Below are 14,664 nucleotides of genomic sequence, written 5' to 3'. Positions count from 1 at the left end.
CCTATTGATTTTTTTACGCCATTAATAGTTTTTAAACCTGCATTTTTATCATAAGTATTTATTTTTTTCAAAGATAATAACCTTGAATTAATTAAAGACACATTAGATCCTGAATCATATATTCCTAATGTTTCTACAGTGTCATTAATTAATAATTTAATTTTTATTAATGGCGGCACTATTAGTTTTTTTGATCGATTTCATTTAATTCTACCTCTAATTCAGAATTGTTAACACTCCTTATTTGAGCTTGTTTTGGATTATCGTTATTTTTATTTTTGAACCAACATAGGGATTCAGGATGGTAACGTATACCTTTATTCTCTTTTTCACAAATTTTACATGGGCTAACCAAGGGCTTCACATTTTTCTCTATAGTTTTATTTTTCGAAGTTTCTATTTTTTTATGAAATACTTTTTTTTGTACCATATGCTCTAAGCTTCTTAAGTTATTAAATAAGTCTTCAGTTTCCTTTAAACTATTCCTATCAATCATATCTGCAATAAAGTTCGGTAATCCGGTGGCAATCAGATCAATTATAGTGAGTTTATTTATGGACTTATTTATTTCTAATAGTAGTCTCTCTTTCTTTAATGCATACTCCAGTAATGAGCCTTCTCTGTATTTAAATAGCATTGCATACCTGATCGGCGACCAACCTTTATCCGCATATGTTTCACAAAATTTCTTTTTCCACATTGCCCATTCTGAATTTATTGTATGCTTTATAAGCATGGAACTATACCAGTCTAAACAAGAATCTTCTAAAAGTAACCTAAAAATTTCAATTTTTTTGATATCTTCTTCTATTCCTATACGGGTACATTCCGATTCAAAGGTAGTCATCCACTGCGACACATTGGTAATCTTGCTATTAAATTTTTCTATTACAAATTTTTCTACCACTTTCCCCATATTAAAGGGTTTTACTAAATCTTTCTTCATTTCAGCGAAGTTTTCTATGATTTTTGCTAGACATTCTTCTGAAAACCCTGTTGTAGTTTGTGGTATTGTTTGTTCCTCCAGTATGTATCCCATAAATTGTTTATTTCCATCTTCATCACAATAAGCCGCTTTCATCTCCGGATTCATGGATATCCATACCTGTCGTTTCTCATGCCGTTTTTGTAATGTGGACTTTACTTTCTGAAATATTTGAGTATGTACTATTCCATCATGTAATTTTACAGGTTGTAACTTATCTGGGATCACAAAAGTCCGGCCATCTAAATCCGTGATTCTAGTTACACAAATAATATTTGTTTTCGTATCTTCACTGGCTTTGACTATGAATTCGAATTTTAATTTTTCCATCTTTTCTGGTAACAAGCTGTAGAAATGTTGTTTTATAATGTTTTATTTTATTTTCTTTTTGTATATTATGAACAGTAAAACAAATAATTGTGTTGCTCTGAAAAGAGAAGTTTTTTATTTTACCATATAAACTAATTTACAAAATATTATTTATTATTAAATTATTTACAAACTAACCTGAAAAGAGAAACAACATTTAAAGCTATTGCTTTACCAGTTCTTTATAATAAGTATTATTTAAATATTTACAGTTACAATATAATTCTCACAATCGTTTTAATATGAAAAAAACATCTCCATAGCAACCAATTCGCAGATCAAATATCCATCAAAGAACAATTACAAAATAAACTAATAACTTAAATGAAGTGTCACGCACTTTGTTTACATATATATATATATATATATTAATACGTGAAGCAAAAGTTTTGTATCCCTTTTAACGAAAATTGCGCGGACGGAGCAGTATGAAATTTCACACACGTATAGTTTAAATAAAGAAGGAGTGCAGAGTGATATTTTTTAATAAAATTTTAATAAAAAGAAACATTACACACACTACTTATCATATATTTAACACACACACGCGTATATATTTATGCGTGTGTGTGTCTTTTGTTTAATGTTCGAACTTATAATTTAACTTAATTATGGTCGAATTTCGAACAATGAGCGACCAGTAGATATTAAAGTATAACAACTTTTTAGCTTGAAAGCGACCATCTCTCGCGAGCATCCAGAATGTGTCAAGCTAATCGCACCCAAGCTAATTTTACCATCCGTCAGACCAAGTGACAACTCAAGTTCTTTTTAATAGTCGCGTCATGTACGTATAAAAAAAACAAACCATAAACAATTGTAACAACATGATCTTTCTACAATTTAGCAAAACAATTAAAATGTAGACATCAAGAACAGACGTTTTTCTGTCCCTCCTTTTTGTCCCTTAACGGATCCGCGTAGAATATCAAACGTTACAGGTCCTTCCGTCCATTGGCCAAAAAGCCACTAACCATATTTTAAACCTTTTCTTCATTTTCTCAATTTTTAAGAATACATCTGCATATAAAAAGGTTACTTCTGCAATATTTCTCCACTTGGGCTTAGTGGAAATTTTTACTATTATACATATCATAACGATAGCGATCATGTCTCATTTATAACATTTAGACCCGAGTGGAAAACAAACCTGCAACGATCGGCGTTAAGACAGCTTCTCGGACCAATATCAGAAGGTTGTTGAAACTAAGATTCTTTAGAAAAAATAGAAAATCGCTAAATTTGGTCAGTTAGTTAGGATAGTTAGTTAAGATGGATCGGCAATGTATGACACTACTGACAATGCAATTATCAGCTTCAGTAATAACTTAACGATAAGCGAACCGTACTTTTGTTAAACACTGTTTTTTTTTATGTCACTATAGGTCCGCAAACAAGCGTACGGCTCACCTAATGGTAAGCGATTACCGTAGCTTATAGACGCCTGCAACACCAGAAGCATCGCAAGCGCGTTGCCGACCCAATCCCCAATCCCCCCAGGAGCTCTGGTCACCTTACTCACCAACAGGAACACAATACTGCTTGAAAACAGTATTATTTTGCTGTGATCTTCTGTAAGGTCGAGGTACTACCCCAGTCGGGCTGCTCCATATTTTGAGCAGGAAATTCCTGCTGTGCTCTACCTCAGTTAAAACTGTAATAGTATAAAAAATATTATACATCACAATCATAGTATAAAAATAAATATATCTACCAACCCGCAGTGGAACAGCGTGGTCTTCAAAGCTTTGACCTTTCCCCTACATGTAGAAAGAGTCCTATGCACATCAGTGGGATGTTAGTTTGAACAAATCAACAAATCACAAAAATAGTGTAAAATCGTGGAAAAAGTGACGTAACGGTTTTTTGGACAAAGAACGTCTGAAAGTATATCACGCCCCGTATTCCATTAAGTGACATCGGTGACAGATGGGCTAGAATACGTTTCTGATGGCTTCTTTATGTTACTGAATACTTTTTTGTCTATTTAAATAACTCCATACTCGTATAATTTACATATTGTAATTGATATGACAGCTAAAGTGCTCCAGTTTTTGTATTTAAAATTCATAACGTGTAGTTAGATAACATTATCCGGGTATATACGCGTTTGCCGAGAGAGATGCCGGTTACATCGAATTCATTTATTTACTAGCTGACCGAACTTTTTAACCGACTTCCAAAAAAGGAGGAGGTTCTCAATTCGACTGTATTTTTTTTTTTTTTTGTATGTTACATCAGAACTTTTGACTGGGTGGAGCGATTTCGACAAATTTTCTTTTAATCGAAAGGTGGTGTGTGCCAATTGGTCCCATTTAAATTTATTTGAGATCTAACAACTACTTTTCGAGCTACATCTAATAATGCGTTTTTACTTGACGCTTTTTTCGTCGACCTACGTTGTATTATACCACATAACTTTCTACTGGATGTACCGATTTTGATAATTCTTTTTTTGTTAGAAAGCAGATATCCCAAGTTTAGTACCATGATAAGGAAACCAGGATCTGATGATGGGATCCTGGAGAAATCGAGGGAAACTCTCGAAAATCCGCAATAACTTTTTACTGGGTATACCGATTTTGATAATTTTTAATTTAATCAAAAGCTGATGTTTATCATGTGGTCACATATAAATTTTATCGAAATCTGATAACTACTTTTTGAGTAATCTTTGATAACGCGTCGATCTACGTTGTATTACTCGTCGATGTAATTGAAGTCGATTTTTTTTTCGTTTGCGAGCAAACACAATTATTAACCGTTATTTTTTTTTTTTTTTTGTAAATGTACAATATATGCAAAGATAAATAAATGTTTTAAAAAATGACAGAAAGAAATAAAATGGCGGTACAAATTTCATCGAGTCGGCTTATTTAAAATTAAATTATTGTTAGATTAACTTTCATTTTGTTTGGTTTCGTACATTTTTTTATTAAAACAAAAGCCTTGCCAGCGGGTTACTGGCCCTATTCCTGACCCCTCTCGACCGACCCTATTCTTACCGCAGCAACACAACACTAGTGCAGTCTTATTTAGTTTCTCAAAAATTGAGGAATTTCCGCTTCTTTATTGTCCTCTATTTCCTCTTCTTCATTGTCCTCTATTTCCTCTTCTTTATTCTCGTCCGCGCGGAATATTGACTTTACATGTTCAACATGATTATTTAAATTGGCATTACTTTTTTATTTATGAACCGATGATCATGTGTTGATATATTTATTATTTTTAATTGACCAATAATTTGAAGTATATAATTATATTGTTAAGAAGCTGTGCTCGCGACTTCGTCCGCGTAGAATAGGGACTTTACAAGTTCAACGTGAGTCTTTAAATTGCCATAGCTTTTTTATTTATTAACCGATTGACATGAAACAAACACTAAATGTTAAGCTAAGCTTGCCACGATATATTAGTAAAAACTACATCTAAATCAGATAAGCGGTTTCTGAGATTAGCGTGCACAAACGCACAGACAAACAGACAAAAATTCTGATAATCATTGTTTTTATTTGCCATGATAAAGGTTCCGATAGTATTTTTTCTCATATATCTTACACACAGTCAGTACAGTCGGCGACCTGTTAGATTTTTATAATATGTTTGATTACATATAAACGAAACACGAGTCGCTAGTCACGCATAAAATTTGTTATTTCTGAAGCTTTATATCGAGAATATTTCCAATTTCTATTCAATCCAGTTTTATTTCGTTTCACATCGTTATCTAAAGCTGCTTAGTTATTTGAAAAAGAACGTAGACATTAAATGTTTACCTAATTTACCAAACATTCTGTCTCCTGCCGTTGTTTGTTCGTAAAATGTAAAAAATTTATAAAAATAAATCGCGTTTTACCCTATCTTTACAATCTTTAATCGAAGTCTACCCTTAATGTCAGCCCGCAAAGCTAATATTGAGGATTGTGTGCGTGCTGTATCTTTTATATCAATTTTTTTTATCTTATTATTAGTTTTTTATGGAGACTATTTGTATGCTCGACAGGAATTTTTGTTAATTATTTTGAGTTCAAGTCCTACTTAGATGCCTGAACCAGTGACTGGAATAAATACGTCTATTTCATACAAATCACACGAGTTTACGCCATTTTTGCCGCGAACTTAGGGAGGCCTATGTCCAGCAGTGGACTGCAATAGACTGAAGTGTACTACTAGGCTTTCTTGAATTTAATTTACTTACTACATATTTACTTGCCTGACCGTGAAGCGAAATCCTTCAGACAGCCTGATGTAAAATATAATCTAGTATAGTAGATACTATAGTATATACTATAGTATACTATAGTATAGGAGGTAGTTAATTAATTGTTAATTATTAGAAGTTAATAAATAAAATTTAATTTATAATTAATAACTAATATAAAAATTAATAAAAATAACTAATATTTAAAGTCAAAACATAAATAAATAATACATTGGAAAAAATAAACGGAAATAAATATCATAATAATTATGTTAAGTAACATATTTATAATATCAATTCACTTTTTTTTATAAAACAATTTTTTCAAGAATATACATTCGTGTTTTAAAAGGACCGGACTGAACCGGCTGATCAGGATGAGATGAGATTTCCTGACCTGGACCCGATCTGGAAATCTCACCTCATTCTGATCAGGTCCAGACAAATCATCTGCGTTACATACCTTATCCGGTCCAGATCAGGCATGCCCGGTCCAGTCCTTCTAAGGAACACGAAAAAATTTCTACTCAGGTATACTAGCTGTGCTGTGCAACTTTTTCCGCGTGGAATTTAACAAAAAAGTTATTGATCAGATCGCAGAGTTATAAAAGAAATACATTTCTAAAATAAAATTAGCCTAAGTTACTTCTTAGTATATTAGCTATTTCCGCCAGTGAAAGTCCCGTCAAAATCGGTCCAGCCGTTTCAGAGATTAGCCGGAACAAACAGACAGACAGACAGACAAAAATTATAAAAAATATTATTTTGGTATATGTATCGTGTATACATACATATGAATTTAGTTAAAGCGGTTATTTTAATATTGCAAACAGACACTCCAATTTTATTTATTTGAATAGATATATTGTTCCAGTTCCTTTAAACCACATGTTAATAAATTAATCTTACATCAAAATGAGCGCCTGCTAAGTCTGGTCTGAATGTCGGTTGCCGAATATTCCCGAAAATTCTTCAGGAATTTTCCAGCCAACTTTTTCGTGATTTATCTCTAAGATACAAAAGAAAATAATTGTTTAATTGTTATCCATTAGACAGATGGGTAAGGATCGCGTGTAATACGTATCTTAGACCAATAGAATTAAATAGTTCTTTCAAAATTCAAAATATATTTCAAAGTGAAACCGAGTCTGTCATTTTTAATTAACAATTATAAATTGAATGAGTAGGTCGCAAATGAATATTATCATCCAAAATTAATTGGCACTCGTACTATTTCTTCATACAAATGTATACATATTATTTCATTTTCCTCTAATTATTATACAGGGAATAAAAATCACGTCTGTTTTTTCATCAAAACTCTTTTATATAAAATCCAACTGTATTTCAATTGCAATTAGAAACAAAATGGCTTGAAGCTTACTGTGTATTGAACGAAAAATATTGGCATTCATAATTGATATCTTAAAAGTATTGCTTCCAAGTAAATTTACTTGCATTATATATATCAATCGAATCATTCGATGGACATCCAGCTACAATCATATTTTGTCGTACTTATGTACTTACCGTGCTGTGTGGCTACGGCACTAAAGAATTTAGCCACCCCCTCTCTTCCCGTGGGTGTCGTAAGAGGCGACTAAGGGATAACAAGGTTCCACAACCACCTTGGAACTTAAGAAGCCGACCGATGGCGGGATAGCCATCCAACTGCTGGCTTTGAAATACACAGGCCCAAGACGGGCAGCAGCGTCTTCGGTGCGACAAAGCCAGTACTGCGGTCACCAACCCGCCTGCCCAGCGTGGTGACTACGGGCAAAACACATGAGTTCACGTTGTTTTTGGCGTAAACTTGTGGAGGCCTATGTCCAGCAGTGGACTGTATAGGCTGTAATAATGATGATGTACTTACCTATGACTGTATAAAAAGAAAAAAATATGGTATTGTAGATAAAAGATGTAACTACTCGTATACCAAAACTGGTAGCAAAGAGAGTTTTGTTAAGCATTCGCGAGGAATGCAATTTCTCATAATTACGATTACTGGATATACCTAACTACTTTTTTTATGTTAAAAAAAATTGTATAATTAATATTAATTTTTTAAAATATGAATACAACATTAATGTTAACATTTAAAATAACATAATTTTATTTTTGTGTTTGATCGAAAACAAAAAAAAACTGACAATATAACATCAACAACTAATACGACATAAGTGGTCGGTGAAGCAATCAATTAAATACGCATTATTACAAATAACTCTAGACGTATCAGATCTCTCTAAATTTTAAATTGGAACATGTATCAAACACCAGCTTTCGAAAAAAAATCATCAGAGTCGATCACAATCAAAGAAATCAAAGGAAGAAGATTTTTTTAAGTCTTTTAAAACGCAACATCATATTCAAACTAATCTGAAACTGGAAACCCAGTGTCTTGGCTCTAAACTAAGCCTACGTGAATAATCGACTAACGTTGTACAATGTACGCTGGATTGTTGTGCTTCGTTGATAGGTAAACTATTAAGGAAGGGTAGCTTATTTCAACTGACAAATAGTATAGAACTATTGTGATAAGTTCGAAAAGTGTTTACTTCGTTGTTTTGTACGTATTATTAAAATTGTTAAAATAATTTTGTTTGAAATTATTGTAATTGATTTTTCTTTTGTTAACCAAATCCAATGTGAAAAAAAGCTACAAAAAACCCTTTATTAATATATGTGTGAGGATTTACATATAAGACTTAACAAAACATTTGTCAACAGAAATCTAGGGTCATCTAATTTTCCCATCCTTTGGAATTAATCCCTTCTGAAATAGTATTTTTTTTTTCTTATTTTAAACTAAATAAACTTAAGATGTTAATTACAAAAATAAAACGGCCTTTGAAGAAAGAAAAAAATTAATTTAATTTTACACGGAGTGCTGAAAACAGGAATAAACAAGGCGCTAAGATGATAAATTACTTGTTTCTAAATTTACATCATTAGTGGGCGAGAATTAATTAAGATTAAACATTACTTAGATAGCAATCGTTTACGGTACAAAATAAAACTTTCTTTTTATTTCGTTCAGACAAGATTAAACAAGGGTCGCAATTGGAAAACTTCAAATAATGAAATTAATTAATCCATATAAAACCCGCGGTAACATTATTTCTCACCACCATGGGTAGACTGGTAGAAATCTCTTATAGAGATAAGTTCGCCCTTGATTTGAGGAGGTATTAAAAATTATTTGTAATTGTGTTTTTTAAAGTACAATAAAGAATCATTACATAGTATAAGGCAAAGTCGCTTCCCGCTGTCTGTATGCTTAGATCTTTATAAGTGCGCAACGGATTTTGATGCGGTTATATTTAGTAAATAGAGTGATTCCAAAGGAAGGTTTATACATGTTTAATTTAACACTGATAGTTTTTGCCACCGTGCGAAGCCGGGGCGGGTCGCTAGTATATAAATAAAAATGATTCGTAAAATGTATTTGCTAAGCGTAGATCAGCTCAATCGATTGGGCTAGTTTTTGAATGCGTTGTAATTTAATAAAATTGGCAAAATTCAGATAACGTGATTATTTCAACATCACGCGCTTGACAGGACAACAGGACGGGAAAAATCGTGCAAAAAATTTGGAATAGCCCAACTGGGGAAATATCTCGACCTTACAGAAGATCACAGCTAAATAATACTGCTTTCAAGCAGTGTTGTTCCTGTGGTGAGTAAAGTGGTGAGGTCGGCAACGTGCTTGCGATGCTTCTGGTGTTGCAAGCGACTACAAGCTTGTTTACCAACCTCTATTTGTATAAAAAAAGGTCTGTAGGATCTGTTAGTCTTTATAATCATCATTACAGCCTATACAGTCCACTGCTGGACACAGGCCTCCACAAGTTTACGCCAAAAATAGCGTGAACTCATGTGTGTTGCCCATAGTCACCACGCTGGGCAGGCGGGTTGGTGACCGCAGGGCTGGCTTTGTCGCACCGAAGACGCTGCTGCTCGTCTTCGGCCTGTGTATTTCAAAGGTCTTTATAAATAATAATATCAATAATTTCTGTTAGTTTTTATAAATAAAAAATGGTACGCTTAACGTTATAAGCGTAAAACTAAATCAAATACACTTTTTACAATAACATTAATATGTAAAACAATTTTAACAAAAACCCAGCAATTGCTCAATAGGTGTTACAGCTTGCTTCTGTGTCGTTTTTAATTATAATTTCGAAGCAATAAATGCAGATTCGCTCGTTCGTTTATCGCTGAGTTTGGTACTAGATTCATGATATACAGTAAATACTTCTTATAAAGTTATAAAGTTTCAAAAAAAAATACAGATAAAATAATCGAAATAACAGTATATAAAACCTTTTTTCCGTCCAATCACTTTTATATCTTTTTTTTTTTTCACCAACGCCAAAACTTACACATCACATACAATTTCAGTAACGAAAAGTCAGATTTCTTTTTTCTATTCCAAATTTCATTTTGGCACATCAAAGGAGGTTTCTTTTGTGACTGAGCCCGGCGCAATATTTACGGAGTGTAAAAGAGAAAAAAAAGTGATTATATGGTCGGAAGCTGACCATCAAATAACCGCTCGGAGGATCGCTGTTTTAAAGCGTGTAAATATTTAATGTTTAGATGTTGAAAATTAGTGTTTTTATTTCCTATGTAAAAAAAATACGTAACAACTTTTTTGAGTCTTATTTATTTACTTTTAATTATTTATTTAATTAAGCTCTATGTTAGTCATGAATATGTAAGACAAAGTAGCTCTAACAAAAGGCTTTAAACTTGGTTTTGGTTGGTGGTGGCCTTAGTGTGGTATTCTTTACCGATCAATATTCAAGACAAACAGTAAAACATAACTATGTTTGCTCGCAAATGAAAAAAAAACGACTTCAATTACATCGACAAGTAATGCAACGTAAGTAGACGAACAAACAATCAAGTAAATACGCGGTACCAAAGATTGCTTAAAAAGCTGTCATCAGATCTCGATTAAATTTAAATGGGACCGCATGACACGCACCACCTTTCGATTAAAACAAGAATCAACAAATTTTTTAATCTATACTAATATTATAAAGCTGAAGAGTTTGTTTGTTTGTTTGTTTGATCGCGCTAATCTCAGAAACTACTGGTCCGATTTGAAAAATTCTTTTAGTGTTAAATAGCCCATTTATCGAGGAAGGTTATAGGCTATATATCATCACGCTAAGACCAAAAGGAGCGGAGCACCAATGAAGAATTTTTCAAAATCGGAGGTTTTTCATTTTGTGAGCTTCCGCTGCGTGCGCTGTGAAAACAGTTTTAAAATAACATCGCAGCAAAATAATGATCAAGTATTGCGTACGCATCTGTTCCACGCGGACGAAGTCGCGCGCAGAAGCTAGTAAAGAATAAACTGCTACCCTAGTGGACAATAACGTACTAACGTTATAGTGTATGCATCCTTGGATCGATCCTCCACTGAGGTAGTTTTAATGAAGTCAGATAGATGGCGTTGGCGTGGCGTGGCGTTGCACCATCTCATAAATACGCGTCATCAAGGATTACTCAAAAAGTTATCATTATATCTCGATCATATTTAAATATAACCACATGACAAGTATTAGGTTTTGATTTATAAATGAAACATCAAAATCGGTGTACCCACTAAAAAGTTATGAGGTATAATACAAAAAACAGTCAAGTCAAAACACGTTATCAAAGAGTACTCAAAAAGTAGTCATCAGCTCTCAATAAAATTTAAAAAAGACTAAACGACAAGCATTAGCTTTCGATTAGAGTAAGTAAGAATCATCAAAATCGATAAACTGAGTGAAAAGTAATGCGGTTTAATACAACGTAAGTAGACGAAAAAATAGTCAAGTTATTAACGCATTGTTAAAACTACTTGTCAGATCTCAATTACATTTAAATGGGACCACATGATACGCAATGACTTTCAACTAAAATAAAATTCTTCGAAATCGGTCCACGCAGTCAAAAGTTCTGATGTAACATACATAAAAAATCAGTTGTCTGTAATCGGTGTCATAACAAAACATCTCCTCGAACGCATAGGCCAATCGTGTGGAAGAGAGGTAGATGCGGCGCAAGCGTACAATGAGGTTAACGCTACAATAAGCGTAACGCTAAAATGAGTCATCCTTTTTCGTGTATGCAATCGGCGTTCATCGATTTATTAGACGTTGTCACGTAAAAAAAACAATCGAATTGAGATCCTCCTCTTTTTTGAAAGTCGGTTAAAAATGAATTCCGTAATACAGAAATTCTAAAATAAATAAGGGTATTATCGAATAAAAAATAAAATTATAAAAAATAAATAAAAATAATAATATAATAATTACAATTCAAATCAAAATCAAAATTGAAATATACATTAAAAAGAACTAAAACGAATATTAATAAAAAATAAAAACAAAAAAATACATTTTCCAAAATAAACGCAAAAAAGTACTTGTGAAAGAAATAAATTATAAATATTTTCAAAACATTGAAAAAAATATATTTAAAAAAATATATTTCAAAAGAAATAAAAAAGAACGCAAAAAAGGTTTTAACAAAATTAAACTAAACTAAAAATGTAATCCTCCCTTGGTAAATTCTAAAATAAATAAGGGCATTATCGAATAAAAAAAATACAATTATAAAAAATAAATAAAAATCAAATTACAATTAAAATCAAAATCAAAAATGAAAATTACATTAAAAAGAACTAGAACGAATATTAAAAAAAAAAAAAAAAAAAACATTTTCCAAAATAATCACAAAAAATTACTTGAAAAAAATAAATTATAAATATTTTCAAAACATTGAAGAAGAAAAAATATTTAAAATGTATTTCGAAAGAAATAAAAAAGAACGCGAAAAAGGTTTTAACAAAATTAAATTAAACTAAAAATGTAATCCTCCCTTGGTAATACGTTGAAGAAATATCATCTAAACCGCGACCGATGGGGGACGTTAATATTGGCCTATTTTAGACTTCCATATTCAAATGAAAATATGTAAGCTTCGATGAAGGCCAAACTGCTGGATTCGAACTTGGAATCTGACGATGTAGGCAGAAGTGAGTACAACAAGGTGACCGCAAGACCAACGCTATCGTTTGATTTACAATGAAATTTTTCATTGTAACAAACGCTTATACTTAATATAATATTATCATTAAATGGTTGTTACTATTGCTTTAGTATATTACATTACATTATAGTTAGTTCAATCATAATTGTATTTGCTTGCAAACGAATAAAACCAACTTCAATTACATCCAGTAAAAAAATTGATATTTTTTTATAACAGGCGCTTTTGGACAAAAATGAACTTCAGAATTAAAATTGTTAGTTTTTATAATTATTTAAGTGAATGCTGAATAATAATATTTGTTTTTCAAACTAAATCGTATTTTACCCGCTAACTTGCAAACACATTAGAGCATAATGCACCTATATCACCTGCAGCGCATTCTGGATGACAAATCATTAAGGAATATGCCTGCTAGCGTACCGTTGGAAGAGAATTTCCGCTTCAATGGAAGCGAATACCTTGACGATCTTTTGTTATTAAAAATGCAATTTTCTAAACAATTAGAGTAACGACAATGGAATGAAGTATACAAAGATATATTCATAATTGATTATCATATTAAATTTTAATTCTAAAATTTTAACCCTTAAAACACCACCAAGATTCTTGCAGGCACGTTTTAGGTACACTTTTCCTTTTACTATGGTTTGACAAACTTAATCTAGACAAATTTTGTTTAATTGAAAATAACATTTTGTTTATTTCCATTACGAATGTATTTCGAGATACGTTTAGAGAGAATTGCTGAAACATGTCTTACAAAACGAGTCTATTTCGACTCTCAATCCACAGATACAGAAAATATTCTTTTAATTGGACTTTTTCAAAACTAACTCTCAGAAAGTCATGAGATGAACTTTTTACTTTGAAAGACATCTTCAAGAAGTATCCTTTTAATGGAACAAACTTGAACTGTTTTATTTACTTGGAAAATATCTCAATATTGTTTCGATGACCTTTTCGAAATAGAGCATCATTGAAACAGTTGCTCAAACATCAGATGAGTATGAAAGTTTGTCAATTCTGCAAAAAAAGACATAAAAGCAGAAAATTTACCGCAAATTTACTAAACATCAGATCCTGGTTTCCTTATCACGGTACTAAACTAGGGATATCCCCTTTCTAACAAAAAAAGAATAATTAAAATCGGTACATGCAGTAGAAAGTTATGCGGTATAATACAACGTAGGTCGACGAAAAAAGCGTCAAGTAAAAACGCATTATTAGATATAACTCGAAAAGTAGTTGTTAGATCTCAAATAAATTTAAATGGGACCAATTGGCACACACCACCTTTCGATTAAAACAAAATTTGTCGAAATCGGTCTACCCGGCCAAAAGTTCTGATGTAAAATACATAAAAAAAAAATAAAAAAAAAATACAGTCCGACTACTCCTCCTTTTTGGAAGTCGGTTAAAAACTTGTCAGATCAGTAAAATACAGTTTAAAAAAAGCTAAGAGATTAATGTGTTGTAACTATTAATTAAATAAAAAAAGTATTAAACAATAATAAATTAAAATAATGAAAGCTGTATTAAAATCCAAACTATACTGGGTAGCTTAGTGTTAATTTGGCCTTAACCATTGCTAACAATATCAGCCAATCTAAAAAGTTTGTGTCGGATTTTACATTAAAATATAATTATCGTATTATTCCTTGCCATATTAAGATATTACATGTTCGCTAAAGTTGGATTGAGTTTCCGATCTGATCTTGACGTTTTCTAATTTCAGAAGACATGGGTGAGATGAATGTTACTAAACATATCATACAATATCTTCTTCCTAATGTGGTCTTGGTTTTTGCATTATTTTAGTCAAAAATTTATTAATAACTAGCCGCTGGACAGACTTCGTTCTGTCATTTTTTTTAAAGTATTAAATCCTTCCGTGGGAACATACAAAAAATAAATTATCTTAATTGCAGTTGGTATATTAAAAACGATTCGTTTTGCTAACGAAGCGTTAAATTTAAAATACAGTTCACAGAGTTACGATTTCCTTGAATTACACAAAACCTAATGTCGACATTTATGAATACGATAAAAATCT

General features: G+C 31.9%; 1 non-coding gene across 1 annotated transcript; it reads right to left on the bottom strand.

The window, feature by feature from the left end:
• Positions 1 to 12,423: 12,423 nt before the first annotated feature.
• Positions 12,424 to 12,554, bottom strand: LOC123658486. The gene has a single exon (XR_006743889.1). It is a non-coding gene; the product is annotated as a small nucleolar RNA SNORA16B/SNORA16A family (small nucleolar RNA).
• Between the last annotated feature and the right edge of the window lie 2,110 nt (positions 12,555 to 14,664).

The sequence above is a fragment of the Melitaea cinxia genome, chromosome 1, assembly GCF_905220565.1.
Source record: "Melitaea cinxia chromosome 1, ilMelCinx1.1, whole genome shotgun sequence".
Classification (NCBI taxonomy): Eukaryota; Metazoa; Arthropoda; class Insecta; order Lepidoptera; family Nymphalidae; genus Melitaea; species Melitaea cinxia.
The sequence above is the reverse complement of the archived record's forward strand: the minus strand, read 5'-3'. Positions and strand labels throughout refer to the sequence as shown.